Source organism: Plutella xylostella, chromosome 11 (assembly GCF_932276165.1).
Source record: "Plutella xylostella chromosome 11, ilPluXylo3.1, whole genome shotgun sequence".
Lineage (NCBI taxonomy): Eukaryota > Metazoa > Arthropoda > Insecta > Lepidoptera > Plutellidae > Plutella > Plutella xylostella.
This window is the reverse complement of record NC_063991.1, coordinates 4,715,807-4,731,211: the sequence shown is the minus strand read 5'-3', so window position 1 is coordinate 4,731,211 and position 15,405 is coordinate 4,715,807. Positions and strand designations below refer to the sequence as shown.

The following is a 15,405-nucleotide window of genomic DNA, read 5'->3' as shown; positions in this document are numbered from 1 at the left end:
AGCCGCTTATTTATGCGTAAGTACACTGTTTTTGCTATCATTCGTTCATCTTTGCTTAAAACTTTTGTAATTCTACAGTAAAACTTAAGTTAGTTAGTAGGTAAGTACCCAATAAGTACTCACGTAGTGAAAACTTTAAAGTCTATTGACGCTATCAGAAGTTAAAAGTTCTGATGCCTTCTATTTTGAACTGGCATGAAACATTAAAAGATACGAAGTGGGTTTTTTATTTTTTATTTTATTGGAAAAGGTGTAATAACAGCCAATATATTACATAAAATTCAGCACTATAAAAACATTTTAAATCTATTGCCCTATTGATAATTACACAAAACATTTACATTAACACTAGCTTAAATAAAACATAACTTAAATTAAGCTAAAAATATAACTATTCATGCATTGTTTATTTTATGACATAATTATAATTACATGCTAAAATTTTAAAAACATTTCATAACAACTTAATTAAATCATTCTTAAAACATGTCATGGAAGTATTAAAAATATCTACATTGGCGCATATTCCGTTATATGTATTGCACATTCTATTTATAGGATTATTATATGGGTACTTTATACACCCAAAATACTTTGATGGAATCACTAAGATAGGCCTAAGTTCTAAGTGTATTATTCAGTGGTAGACGTAAAAGTCTGAGAATAATGCATTCAAAATAATCTTTACCTCAAATTAGATTATATTCTAACTTTACAACCACTATAAAATTTACTTTGAAACACACAAGTTCTGACTCATTATGCCAGTCAAAAAGTTGAAATTTATATATCACAACATCAATTTTAAACCAGTTTTAAATCTTATATTCAAAGTCAAATTAAAGTAATAAGCTCTATAAATTTGGGTTTTAGTGTTTACCTTATACTAAAATGAAAAATCTGTGTACAAATAAACGTTGTCTATCTATTTATCAAACCCATTTTAACCCTGTGTCAGATTGTGAGCGGGTGCAGTGTGGAGCGGCCGGCATGCAGGTGCAGCGCGAGAGCCTGGCGCTGAGCAGCGAGGCCAGCTACTGTGAGTAGATAATTTATTGCCGAGGAGGAATTTTGCTGAGGGCCTGTTTCAAAATGTTGGGATAGTGCCTTTTATCCATCTTTTATCGCACAGGTAGTCATTATCCAGATATTGTGAAACAGGCTCTGAGTGTTCAAATCCTGGCATGTGCACAATGCACTTAGGGCACACATCCATGTAGATTTGTAGTCTGTCTAGATTTTTATGTTTCTTTACAATGTTTTCCTTCACCAAAAGTGTATGGGGGAAAATGGGGATATGATTTGCGCTTGTGACATATCAAATGTACGTAAGTACTGCGAAAAGTGGGTGGCTTCCTGGATTAATAGTGAGCATATTTCTGAAAAAAATTGGCAAAGACATCTTGGCCCGAAGGCTGGTTCAAGGACTCAAGGATGCATCTAGCTTAACTTGCCTTTAGCTTCCCTTTTGGTCTGCTTCAACACACATTTCCCTTAATTTAGCTGTACCTGTCTCTTTTGTTGTACTTATGTGTTATGTTTAAGTGGAACAAATAAATGATTTATCTATCTATCTATCTTAAAGGTAAGTGTCCAAATTTCGGCATTGTACGCTACGGAAGCATCACATTCAGTATTCTTTGTATAGTATGCTTCATTTCACTCTATAGCTCTACTAAATTTTGGAGCACTTCTGTACTAACTGCGTGATATGAAAAAGATTCCATCGAAACGCATGTGCGGTCTAGGCTATCGCGCCCGCGAGGTCAACGTGAACAGTATGACTGAATGTTTAAGAGTGAGGTGAGGCCCCATTGGTGCATTGCCTGGCTTCGTCCCAAAAAAAACTGTCATAAAAATATACGGCAGGGACGATGCAACGCACCGCCCTAAGGCGTATGTTGTTGTTGTTGTTGTTGTATATTGGTAACTACATAACATGTCTGTTATGTCTCAGGTGAGCGGGAGCCATGGGACGAGTGGGGGAGTCGCTCCTCGCTCACGCAGTCACAACCGGACGAGGTAAGACATAATATAGTACCCGCTAGCCTAGCACGTGGCGCAAGACGCGCACGTCAGGACGTGACAAAAGCTCTCCGTCGCTCCTCGCTCTCAAAAAAGCGCTCGTGAAGTGAATGAGCGTAATGCAAAACTTTTGTCACGCCTGGTGAATGCGTCTTGCGAACGGTGTTATAGCCCTTCTGCTGCAGTAACGTAAGAAGCGTTATCTGATACTTCTTCTTCTTCTTCTTCTTGTCGTGTCGATGGCAACTGTCACACTTCCGCGGCCCTGGCGGCCCAGTGGACCGCCACGTCGATACTTACGTTGTAGCTTTAAACATACACTTACAATAGTAGACGACACCAGCAGATAGTTTTTTCGGGAGAATGTACATAGTACATACCCATTACAGGTAGGTATGTATTATGTACTTACATACAGTATAAGTACAGGCATGTAATATGTACTTAGCAGAAATCCAAATATTTTACAAAAAAAAACCGGCCAAGTGCGAGTCGGGCTCGCGCACAAAGGGTTCCGTAGCAGCAAATATAATAAACTTATTATGTCACCTATCTCAAAAACTATAAGAGATACTTTGATCAAACCAAAAATCGTTGAAAGAGTTAATTAGCATGCATCACCTCTATTTTTTTTAGAATTTTATACCCCGTAGTTATAAAAATAGAGGGGGGGGGACATACTTTTTACGACTTTGAGAGCTGATATCTCAAAAACCGTTCACTTTAAGAAAAATGTTTTTTAGAAAACTTTATATCATTTTAAAAGACCTTTCCATTGATACCCCACACGGGTATGTACATCGAAAAAAAAAATTTCATCCCTCAGTTACATGTATGGGGGGCCCCACCCCCAATTCTTTTTTTTACTATTTAGTGTCATATTTTTGTAGCGGTTCATACAACACATATTCCCATCAAATTTCATCACTGTAGTACTTATAGTTTCCGAGTAAATCGGCTGTGACAGACGGACAGACGGACAGACGGACAGACGGACATGACGAAACTATAAGGGTTCCGTTTTTGCCATTTTGGCTACGGAACCCTAAAAAAGTCACCGCTATGAACTAAAAAAATAGGGGAGAGCGGGGACACTTGAACCCCGGATCAATTAGAATGAAGTTTAAGTATACAACTTGAGTTTGACAAGAAAGTCGCTTCCCGTGTCGTTCAGTATGTATAAGTAGATATTTAAAAATACGCAACGAATTTTAATTACTTAAAAAAATACATAGAGAATTTGTGATTGAAGATTGAAGAGATTAATTAAATAACATAAGTAATAGATATTTTTAAATGCAGTGGGACGTGGGACGGTTGTACAAGTGCATAAAAAATATACAATTAAAGCATATTTATATGTTACATGGAACAATTGCTGATAATCTGATAGCATTGTTTTTTGTCTATTATTTTTTATTTTGCTTAAAACAAAATGAATGCGATCTATCCAGTTATAGACGGACACATGCATATTTAATATAATACACCCCTCTTTTTTCGATCGAGTCAACTAAATTCCTGTAACAATTTACGCCGCGCCTTAAATATACCCCATTTAGGTACATGCTATCGTGAAGTATTCCGTCCAACTATCGGCCTGAACTATTTATAAACCGGCGCTTCAGAAAACCTCACTTCAGCTTAGGAAAAAACCAGTGTTCCGGTGCGCTAACCACAACTCTATGTTAATGTATTAAACGTGCCGATTGCGTGACAAGTCTGGTTCTATCGTTTTCGTGATGTTAGAGTGACCCGCCGGATGGAGTAGACTGAAGATGGACGCTTCCTTTGACCGTTTCAGACGTTACAGTACAGTGTTGCCAGTAACAGCTATCTATAAATACCTCATTTTAGGGAAATTCTTAATGTGGAGTTTAAGGGTCTTACCATCAAAACTTAGACACATGTCATGCTAAACGCCCTCTAATTTGTCACTTTGTTTCCGCAATATATAAGGTTGCCTGTAAGAGATCGCTCTCAGTGTTAAGGCCGCCTATGGTACATTAGTTTTAGTTTATAAGTATGTTTTTGTATGTCTGATTTATGTGGTGTTCAATAAAGCAATATTCTATTCTATTATATTCTAAACGCTATCAGTTGACCGTCAGAGGTTTGCAATCTTCATGTTTTTATTTTTTATTTATATTTATAAAAAACAGGCATATATACATTACATTTTTGTTTGACAGCGCCATTAAACCGGAATGGTTTGTCTTGGCACATTAAAAATGTAATGTAAACTGACTGTTCCTTCTATGAATTCGGGGTTGTAGAAGTTTTAAAGCTCAAACTCGTTTTGATCTTAGCCGGTTCGCCTATGGAAAGTCCACTCAATTTAAGCTAAGAATTGCATTTGTGTGAGTGATCGCCAAATGGCAATGGGCTGGTGATATCCGCCGAAGAACCGGTAACCGTTGGGGTAGACGAGTTCTCGAGTGGAGACCACGAATAGGCAAACGCAGCGTGGGACGCCCTCCTGCCCTGGACTGACGAACTTAGGCGGGTGGCGGGTAGTGGTTAGATGAGGAAGGCCGAGGACCGAGTGTTGTGGCGCTCCTTGGGAGAGACCTATGTCCAGCAGTGGATGATTATTGGCTGATGATGATCGCCAGAAGCCTCAAGCCAAGCACTCACCTAAATGCAATTTTGAGCTTAAGTTGAGAGAACTTTACATTTCTTTAAGTGCAATGTGTTGGAAATGAGACCTGGAGGAAGGCGTAGAAGAGGAAGACCAAGAAAGACGTGGCTTGATTGCGTAAAAAAAGATATGAGAGTGAGGAGTAAATGAGGATATGGCAGAGGATAGGGTAAAAAGGCGTGACATGACGCACAAAGCCGACCCTAAATAAGGAAAAGGCCTGTAGTCAAACCTATAATATCATACGATACGTTGGCATATTCCAGTAAAAGTTGTTACCTATCGTTTAAAATCTGCATTGATATCAAATTCACATTCTAATTTACTGCCTAAGCATTTACCATCACATTATTTATGATGGTCCATTCAATTCAATTTGGTCCACTTAATTTTGATGGGGAAACAAGCTCGTATAAATATAAGAAGTGGGTTAACGGTCTCTGTGTCTCACTGAAGACTGTGGGGAATGCATAGTGAAATTGTTTACTAAAAATATATAAGATGGAATTTTATTAGTGGAGGACCCGAAGCTAAACCTTGATGTAGCCAAAATTCCTGAAACTTCTTAAAGTAATTTAAAATCTTGGACTCCGTAAAAGAACGTTGTACTTTGACCATTACACATAATTATGATATACCTAATAGGGCACAACAATCTTTTACTGGTTTTTAATGGTTTTGGAATTTAATTAGAGCAATTATTAGTTATTTTTTTGTTGTATTCTTTCTTTGTCTCCCTCTGTCTTTTTCTTCTTTTTTTTAGACAACAACAAATAAATGTTTTCTTTCTTTCAATTACTGGGGAGACAGTCGTGTCGTGTCTATTAGTTTTATGCCATTCACTGATGAACCGTGGACGAAAACTATCTAGCAATCTAGACTAGGATTTACCAGTACTTATACGCTTAGCGAGTACCTTTCTTTGCAGAGTTTCTCTCTGGATTTATTATGTAAAGTATTGTAAGCTTGTTCGGTTAACCTTTTACAATATAGATACAATAGCTTTCTTCTGCCGTGTGATAATGGCCAGTATGCATTGGTATTAAGAGTGAATCGGACCTGGAGAATGCCTTTTTCTCTTTTAATTCGTAATGTTGCTATGCGGCTGCAGTTTTCCTTATTCAGTTGTAATGTGGGTACTTAAATGTGTTTTCCGTGTCCGATAGTAATGTCTTACTTTTAAAGAGTCGTTGAGTGTAAAATTGGTTCAGATAAGACTAGTTAACTATGTGCTCATAGTTAAATTTGTTAAGATCTGGAATGAAGCTTTTATGAGTAGTTTTAGTTTAATTTCATAATTTCATATTTTTACTTGCTTGAATCGCAAATGAATGATCGTTATTCTACAACAGATAGGTAAGTATTGATAATTCTAATTACTAAACCATAACGTAACAAATATTTCAAAAATAAAGAAAATTAACGCCAGCATCAAATATTTCAAAAATAACGAAAATTAACAACAAATAACTGGAGCAGCCAAGTAGCAAGAACTCCTGCCACTGTAACAATGACCCAATAAAAACGCTGCAACAGTAATAACAGTAAATTATTCTCCCCGCGCTGGCAACACAGACAAATGCGCCATTCCCCATTCGGCGGCGCGAAACGCGGCGGTCGGTCGTTCCCGCACTCGTCCGGAAACGTCAAACGTCATCACAATAAAAAAGAAAACACGATCGCGTTCGGAAAAAATAGAATCAAAGATTCCTGCGCGATAAAAATACTAATCCGTTACTCGAAGGAGGTCCTTAGAGTGTTGTGGTAAAAACATAAACCTGTTTTGATCTCGCCGGCCAGTGTGTCGTCGTTTCGCAAGTTTGTGTTCCATATTTGAAATCTGAGGCTGTGTTTGTGACCTACATGCTTGTGTGCGGTATTTAGTGCAGTGTGTGTGACGTCATACAGGTTTTATTTGTTTTTTCGAATCAGCTGTGTAAGAAAAGAGGTTTGTTATTTTGGAAATGCTTTGGTACGAAGGATCTCTGCGTAGGTCGCATAGCAGTTACTCGGAGCAAGGAGTTTGTAAGCATGGATGTTTGACCTTTAAGGTTTTACTGATCAATAAGTCAAAAGTTGATACTTACTTGACAACTAGATGACGAAACTTATAAAAGCTTGACCCACTTGAAAGTTGTCTCGTCAAAATATTTTATTGCTGATCTAGCTGATGCTTACGATACGACTTTGTCCGTGGGTTTTGTCACGTCTTTAGTTTATGCCTTTACCATAAAAAAGTTAACTTCAAAATATTATGATTGATTTTAATTGTTAATTCTTGTTACTTACACAATTAAAATACACACTTAACCTTACAATCAAAAGTTCCTCAGCAATAGTGAAGCAATCAACATAAATAGATATAATATGTACTTACTCACAAGTATCGATATAAGTATAAAACAACGTTATTACAAAAAAAAACCGGCCAAGTGCGAGTCGGGCTCGCGCACAAAGGGTTCCGTAGCTTAAATCAACCTATCTCAAAAACTATAAGAGATACTTTGATCAAACCAAAAATCGTTGAAAGAGTTAATTAGCATGCATCACCTCTATTTTTTTTAGAATTTTATACCCCGTAGTTATAAAAATAGAGGGGGGGGGACATACTTTTTACGACTTTGAGAGCTGATATCTCAAAAACCGTTCACTTTAAGAAAAATGTTTTTTAGAAAACTTTATATCATTTTAAAAGACCTTTCCATTGATACCCCACACGGGTATGTACATCGAAAAAAAAAATTTCATCCCTCAGTTACATGTATGGGGGGCCCCACCCCCAATTCTTTTTTTTACTATTTAGTGTCATATTTTTGTAGCGGTTCATACAACACATATTCCCATCAAATTTCATCACTGTAGTACTTATAGTTTCCGAGTAAATCGGCTGTGACAGACGGACAGACGGACATGACGAAACTATAAGGGTTCCGTTTTTGCCATTTTGGCTACGGAACCCTAAAAACATAAAATATAAGAAAAATCTATGTACTTAAAAAGTCGTCATCTAATGATGTAATGATGAACGCATTTTCCCCACTCTCCCCTTAAGTTCAAATTTGTCATTACAATTCAACTGTTTTATAAAAAAATATACTCGACCCTGTAACTTGGCGAATTCGAACCACTTCGAACAGACCGATTTTGATGCGTTTTTATGAAATAAAATTCAAATTTTTCTCTACAAAGCTACAAACACTCACACGCATGGAATATTGTTTTAAAACGGTCTAGTAAGTAGGTATAGTGCCACAAACTTATCTGTTCCGGTGAGAGCGAACTAAATTGATCCATATCTCATTACTTACTAATTAATTGTATATTATAAAAGATTAGATGGGTTTATTAACACCGCAAGAGCGAATTAACAATACGAGCAAACATAAAATCTTATAGGATTATGAAATATTAGACATTTATGTGAGCTGTCACCGGAACAGATAAGTTTGTGGCACTATACCTATGAATTCGTATAAAGCCCCATCCATACGCTTGCTGTTTGTCACAAACACGGCAAACAGCAAACAAAGTCCCAAACACCAACCACAATCACCGAACACAAACAGCCATCCACATGCTCGGCGAACGCTCATAACATTCCGAACCGGCAAACACGGCGGACGACGAGCTATTACTTTCGGGTTGACATATTTTTATTATATAAATTAAAGCAAGAGAAAGAAAAAATTAAAATAAGAAGAAAGCAAAGACGATGGTGGGATAATAATAATAATTTAAAAAAAAAACGGACTTCTTCTTTTTAATTATTATTTTATTTTATAGTTTTTAGTTTATTTGCAATAATTTTTAATCAAAAGTAAGATGCAAATGATACCAAAAAGTCCTACTAATCAATACGAATCATTCAAGCCTAAACACGAGGTATTTGCTATATACCGTTGAGGAGTTCCCCTGACTGCCTTCCGTTTCCACCATCAGATCAGCTCAAGGTCACCATCATATTTTTTTGATACAAGAACTATATTTATGTTTTTAATTTCATAAGAATCGGTAAATATGTGTCCAAAATGGAAATTCATACCCTATTTTACCCCTTTACCCACCCTTAGGGGTGAGATAAAATTCTGAAAAAAAAAATGGGACCACCTGGGAGCTCAAGACAATACACAAAAAAATAGAATTTTCAAAATCGGTTCATTAACGGCGGAGTAATCGGTGAACATACATAAAAAAAAATGCGCGCCAACGAAAAAGTGTAGCAAGTTGATACGTCCGCCTCCCGCAATGCTAGCGCGCATACTGACCGCTGCCAGACGTGTGGATACGTAGCGAACTGTTTGCCGAACATCCTTTGATCTGGCAAGAAAAACCGACACTGATGCCGAACACTGGCGAACACAAACACAAACAGGCAAACAACGACAAACACCCATCCACACGTCAGTGTTTGCTGTTTGCTGTTTGCTGTTTGCCATTGTTCGCCGAGCGTGTGGATGGGGTATAAAAGTAGTAGGAAAGAAACGTATCGACAAATAACATCCCACTTCTACCCTTATTTTGAATTAGTTCGGCTAGAAGATTTGTGACTCTATTCATTGGTGCAATAATTTTCATTAGCTGGAACTTAAAATGGTTTTACAGTGAACAAAACGCGGATACATTTTGCGATTTATTATTGTACTAGCTGTTCCCGCGCGCTTCGCTTCGCCTTAAAAAGTTTTCCCGTGGGAATTCCGGGATAAAAAGTAGCTATGTTCTTTCCCAGGGTCTAGACCGTATGTGAACCAAATTTCATTCAAATCCGTTCAGTAGTTTTGGCGTGAAAGAGTAACAGACAGACAGACAGACACAGTTACTTTCGCATTTATAATATTAGTTAGGATTAGGATTAGACACAACATCTTGTTCATATTCTTAATCTAAGAGCGGACCACATGAGGTTGCAGAAGACGTGGGCCCTTGGACCGTAGCAACGCCGCTCGTGTCGGTGGTGGTAACCCCACAGTAATTTGCACCATAAGCCACTATATTAGCTCAGGGAACAGGTGACAAAGGCAGATGTGCGGTTTTTGCACAGTGCTCCCAACGAGTCTGGGGTCAAAGCCTGCACAGTGGGCCCAAGGACGCCCGCGTGGACACAGCTGTTGTTGTTATCAGGTAAGCGCCCACCTTTCGACATCGCACGCAACGGACGCATCGCATTCAGTACTCTTTGTGTAGAAATTCACACAAGTGCGTCCACTTCATCGGCATTGTCGATGCCGTTTGTCCCAAAAGTCCTTGGTTACTCCATACATTTATGAAAATCCGTTTGGTCCGATACGTACGATACTGATAGGTGGATGCTTACCTTTTATCTGCAATGACTGGTAGAGAATGCTCTTAGCATTAAGCCCACCTAATTGTACATCTACTTTTGTAAATTGTGCAATAAAAGCATAAATAAATAAATAAATGACGACGGTTGGGCTGGATGCCTGCCTGTCTCGTTGTTAGAGCTCGATAAAGGTAACTTTGCTGCAGGAATGCCAACACTGCCCAACACCATTTTTTATTTATTTCGTAGTACGTCTCAATATACGAGCATATTATGTAATTATTATGTTCTTAATATGAAGAGGGTGAAGTCTCTAAATAACCCTAAAATTATGTACTTTATTTGACACTTAAAAACTTTATTGTAACTAGCTGAAATAAACAAAATATGAGAAATACTTAACATTACCCAGTAAATGTTATTTATATCAAGTACTTCCTACTTCCATGCTCATACCTATGTCGCAGCCGGATCGTATAACCCGCCGTATTACATGACGCCTAGCCGCATTACAAGACAGGGCCGCTTTGTAATGCGGCGGATCAACGTTTAGCCGTATTGAATACGCCTGAATGAAAATGCGTCGGATTGTATTCGACATCATACGTCATTCAATACGGCTGGCCGTTATGTAATACGGCGAGAGATTAGCCGCCGCTTTGAATGATTTTAGTTTCGATTTTTAACACTCGTGGCGCTGCTTGACATAACAACAATAATGGCGTTGGATACAGATATTTGATGATGATTAAAACGAAGAAATCGTGTTATATATGCTAGTAAACAGTACTTCAAGAACAATTTTCACGTGAAATTAAATAATTTCTATTCCGATCATTGCGGTACAGTGAAAAACGTACAAAAGTTATAACACACATCAAACAGCTAAAGTGACCATGGATTCTGCTGGTCGGCGGATTTTCAGATAATGTTACTGGGTCAAAAAATATATATCTGGCCGGCAAAGCTTATTTGATCTTGAAAAGACTGCGACTAGGCAAACGTAGTGTGAGACGCCCTCAGGCTAGATGGGGTGACGACTTGCGAAAGGTGGCTGGTTATGATTGGATGTGGAAAGCTGTGGATCGCATCCAGTGGCGTGTTTTGGGAGAGGCCTACGTCCAGGAGTGATGTTGATGATGAAGAATAATAATTCCGAAGGTCCTACAATCCGAGTAGTGCCCATGAACAGCATTTTGATACTTTAATGGAAGTCCATATGATAGATTTACTCTATTATGATTACAAAATCCTTTACCTGTAATGTCATGCTTAGTATGGACATGGTCACCCTACAATTCAGTAGTAGTACGATGCGGCTAAACGTGGGCCGCCGTATTGAAGAACGTATTGAAATGACAATCCGGCTAAACGTTGATACGCCACATTACAAAGCGGCCCTGTGTTGTAATGCGGCCAGCCGTAATGTAAAACGGCGGATTATACGATCCGGCTGCGACACCTATATCATATCACAGCTCATCCACCATGTTTTACGTATAATAACCATGTACTTATGGCCATGCTTCGCGTGTACAGTCGCCATCTTGTAAAATTGCATTTTAATGCCGTCAACAACGTATTTTTACCGCTATTTCATCAACTTTTTATCTTAAAAATGAGACGCGAAAGATAAATAGTATGTATTACTATGTATCTTTCGCGTCTCATTTTTATGTTTTCGTGGAAACTAAAGAAGTTAAAATACATAGCAACGATATATATTGGTTTCAATTTGGTAAATGCGGTTGAAAGATTATTATTATTTACTTTTTTAAAGTTCAGAATAAAACTTTTACATGACAAAAAATAGGCTAACTTAAAGTATGGCACGGAAGCTATTTTGACCAAGATTTTGACTATCCACGGTGACAAACCCTAGAAGAGCTCTTTGTCAGAGTCTAAGCAGAATATATATATACACTAGCTGTTCCCTCGAGCTTCGCTTCGCCTCAAAAAGTTTTCCCGTGGGAATACCGGGATAAAAAGTAGCCTATGTTCTCTCTCAGAGTCTAGACCATATGTATACCAAATTTCATTCAAATCCGTTCAGTACTTTTGGCGTGAAAGAGTAACAGACAGACAGACACAGTTACTTTCGCATTTATAATATTAGTTAGGATTAGGATATGTGGAGACATCTCACACACGGCCATCCGACCCCAAGCTAGGCAGAGCCTGTGTTATGGGTATCGGACAGCTGATAAATCTACACAAATACATAGATAGTTACATAAATATCAACACCCAAGACCCGAGTACAAATATCTGTCTTTAAACAAATATCTGCCCCAGCCGGGAATGTAACCCGGGACCTTCGGCTTAGCAGTCAGGGTCACTAACCACTACGCCAGTCGGCCTTCAATATAGTTTTTGACAAACCAGGATAGGTAAAGTCAGGCAAATCAGGGAATTCAAGTAAAGTTGTTACAGTTTGATGCTCACGACTGTAATCCCCGAAGGGGTAGTCAGAGGTGAATCGCAAGCGTTTGACATCAATTAAATTATGGGCAAACTTTCGGGCATCAAAATCTCTTTCCTCTTGCGAACTTTATATAATATGCCAATGTATGTGTGTTTTTGTGTATTTGTTCAAGTTATTTCAAAATAAAATGCAATGTTGTGTGGCTGTCGAATCGGGATTCTTATATTTCGATGACTGTAGGGATCGAGGTACGTCAGAGAAACGGTAGAGGCCTATGTCCAGCAGTGGCTTAGTATTTCCATCAACCTATGTCCAGATGATGATGATGATGATGAAATCCTCTTATCCCTCATCAGGGACATAGGGCTCGAAGAAAGGATTTCAACTTCTCCCGATCCTGCGCGGCCGCTTCCAGGTCGTCCCAGCCGAGACCAGTTGATGCAGCCTCCTTTTCAACTGACCGCCTCCAGGTGGTACGGGGGCGGCCCGGCCTTCTCTTCCCCTTCGCTTGCCATTTCAACCCTTGTTTGGACAGGTGATTGTCTGGTCTCCGCAGCACATGCCCAATCCAGCGCCATTTCCTGAGTAGGATCTCCAGATATCCTACTTTACTAATGCAACGTATAATATCCATTGTGTATATTCAACGCAAGTCACCGCCCACCATAAAAGAATGACATTGATTTGCTTATAATTGTCATTGATGTAACGATATCTCGTATGTAATTCTAATAACGATACAGTCCTCCATATTTGATTCACCAGTTCTGTAGGAAGTTGCCGACACTGGTACAGTTCAGGGCAAAGATACCTGACCCCTCCTAGGTAGGATTGTCACTCTGAGTCGTCGGGTCAAGTAAATAAGTGAGCGTACGATTAAGAATTTCATGAGATTTGATTAATATCTACGCAAAAAAGTAGAGACCGATTTTTTATTAAATACTAGCTGTTCCCGCGCGCTTCGCTTCGCCTTAAAAAGTTTTCCCGTGGGAATTCCGGGATAAAAAGTAGCCTATGTTCTTTCCCAGGGTCTAGACCGTATGTATACCAAATTTCATTCAAATCCGTTCAGTAGTTTTGGCGTGAAAGAGTAACAGACAGACAGACAGACAGACAGACAGACAGACAGACACAGTTACTTTCGCATTTATAATATTACAAGTAAGGATGCCAATGTATGTGTGTTTTTGTTCAAGTTATTCCAAAATAAAAATCAATTTTGTGTAGCTGTCGGCTTCTTATATTTCGATGACTTTAGGGATCGAGGTACGTTAAAGGAAGGTTAGAGGCCTATGTCCAGCAGTGGCTCAGTATTTCCATCACCCTATGTCCAGATATCCTACTTCACTAATGCAACGTATAATACACACACGCACTCACGCCTTGTACTAATGTACAGTAAGGGGCAGATAAACCTGACCCCCCTCAGAAGCATTGCTACTATGAGAGGGGGGTCAGGTTTCTCTGCACTTGACCGTACTCCCTTGCGGGGTAGGCAGAGGTGCATTGCTGCACCCACTTTTCGCCAGAGTGTTATGTCAGTCCCCCAATGTAATAGGGGGCGGGCCTATTGCCATTTTACGGGCACATCCAAGACCCGAGAACAAATATCTGTGTTTAAACAAATATCTGCCCCAGCCGGGAATCGAACCCGGGACCATCGGCTCAGTAGTCAGGGTCACTAACCACTACGCCATTCGGTCGGCAACGTATAATATCCATTGTGTATATTCAACGCAAGTCACCGCCCACCATAAACGAATGACATTGATTTGCTTATAATTGTCATTGATGTAATGATATCTCGTATGTAATTCTATTAACGATACAGTCCTCCATATTTGATTCACTTGTTCTGTAGGAAGTTACCGACACTGGTACAGTTCAGGCCAAAGATAGCAGCCCTCTTAGGTAGAATTGTCACTCTGGGTCAAGTAAATTTGCCCCAGAGTGTACGCTTAAAGAATTTCATGAGATTTGATTAATATCTACGCAAAAAAAGTAGAGACCGATTTTTTATTAAATATACATGGTTTTCACAACTTTTTACGGGTTAAGAACAAATTTATAAGACTACGTTTTGTTACTTGTTCTATGTTTTGTATGACATGATGTAATTATGACATCCCATACAACGTTTCCACTCGAGTGGTTAATACAATAATTAAAAAAATTAAAAAACCGACAAAGTAATCTGAAGAAATATGGCACCAACTTCAAAAAAGAACAGTTCCTGCTTAGGTATATTTATACTGTCACATATAATTTGTGTAAACCTTAAATTATTTCTTACATTTTAGTGGTTTTTTGAAGTCGGTTTTTTAATTTTTTTAATTATTATTTTATTTTATAGTTTTTAGTTTATTTGCAATAATTTTTAATCAAAAGTAAGATGCAAATGATACCAAAAAGTCCTACTAGTCAATACGAATCATTCAAGCCTAATCACGAGGTAGTTGCTATATACTGTTGAGGAGTTCCCTTGACTGCCTTCCGTTTCCATGATCAGATCAGCTCAAGGTCACCATCATATTTTTTTGTTATAAGAACTATATTTACGTTCTAAATTTCATTAGAATCGGTTACTAGGTGCCCAAAATGGAAATTCATACCCTGTTTTTACCCCTTTACCCACCCTTGGGGGTGAACTAAAATTCTGAAAAAAAAATGGGACCACCTGGGAGCTCAATGCAATACAACAAAAAAAGAATTTTCAAAATCGGTCCATAAACGGCGGAGTAATCGGTGAACATACATAAAAAAAAATATATAAAAAAAAGATCCCGACGAATTGAGAACCTCCTCCTTTTTTTGAAGTCGGTTAAAAACATTAGTTCACTCGCCCGATGAGATGAGTCATGTGTTCACAGACAAGTGGACAGACAGACAGACAATTCAATTGAACACAATTGGTGCAGTCAAGGGGTTTCAAACAACAGTGTACTTACTGTGTATACTATACATCGTATTGATTAAAGTGCCGAAATGAGGTGACATCACCCTTTATTCTGTAACTTTTGGAAATGTTGTTCAGTT

General features: G+C 38.5%; 1 protein-coding gene across 1 annotated transcript in view; it reads left to right on the top strand.

Moving 5' to 3' along the window:
- Nucleotides 1-6,096: 6,096 nt before the first annotated feature.
- LOC105395488 overlaps nt 6,097-15,405 on the top strand; it is a 36,516-nt gene continuing 27,207 nt past the window's right edge. The window contains exon 1 of the mRNA XM_048624314.1: nt 6,097-6,614. The gene's annotated coding sequence lies outside the window, so the exon portion shown is untranslated. The remainder of the gene's footprint in view (nt 6,615-15,405) is intronic.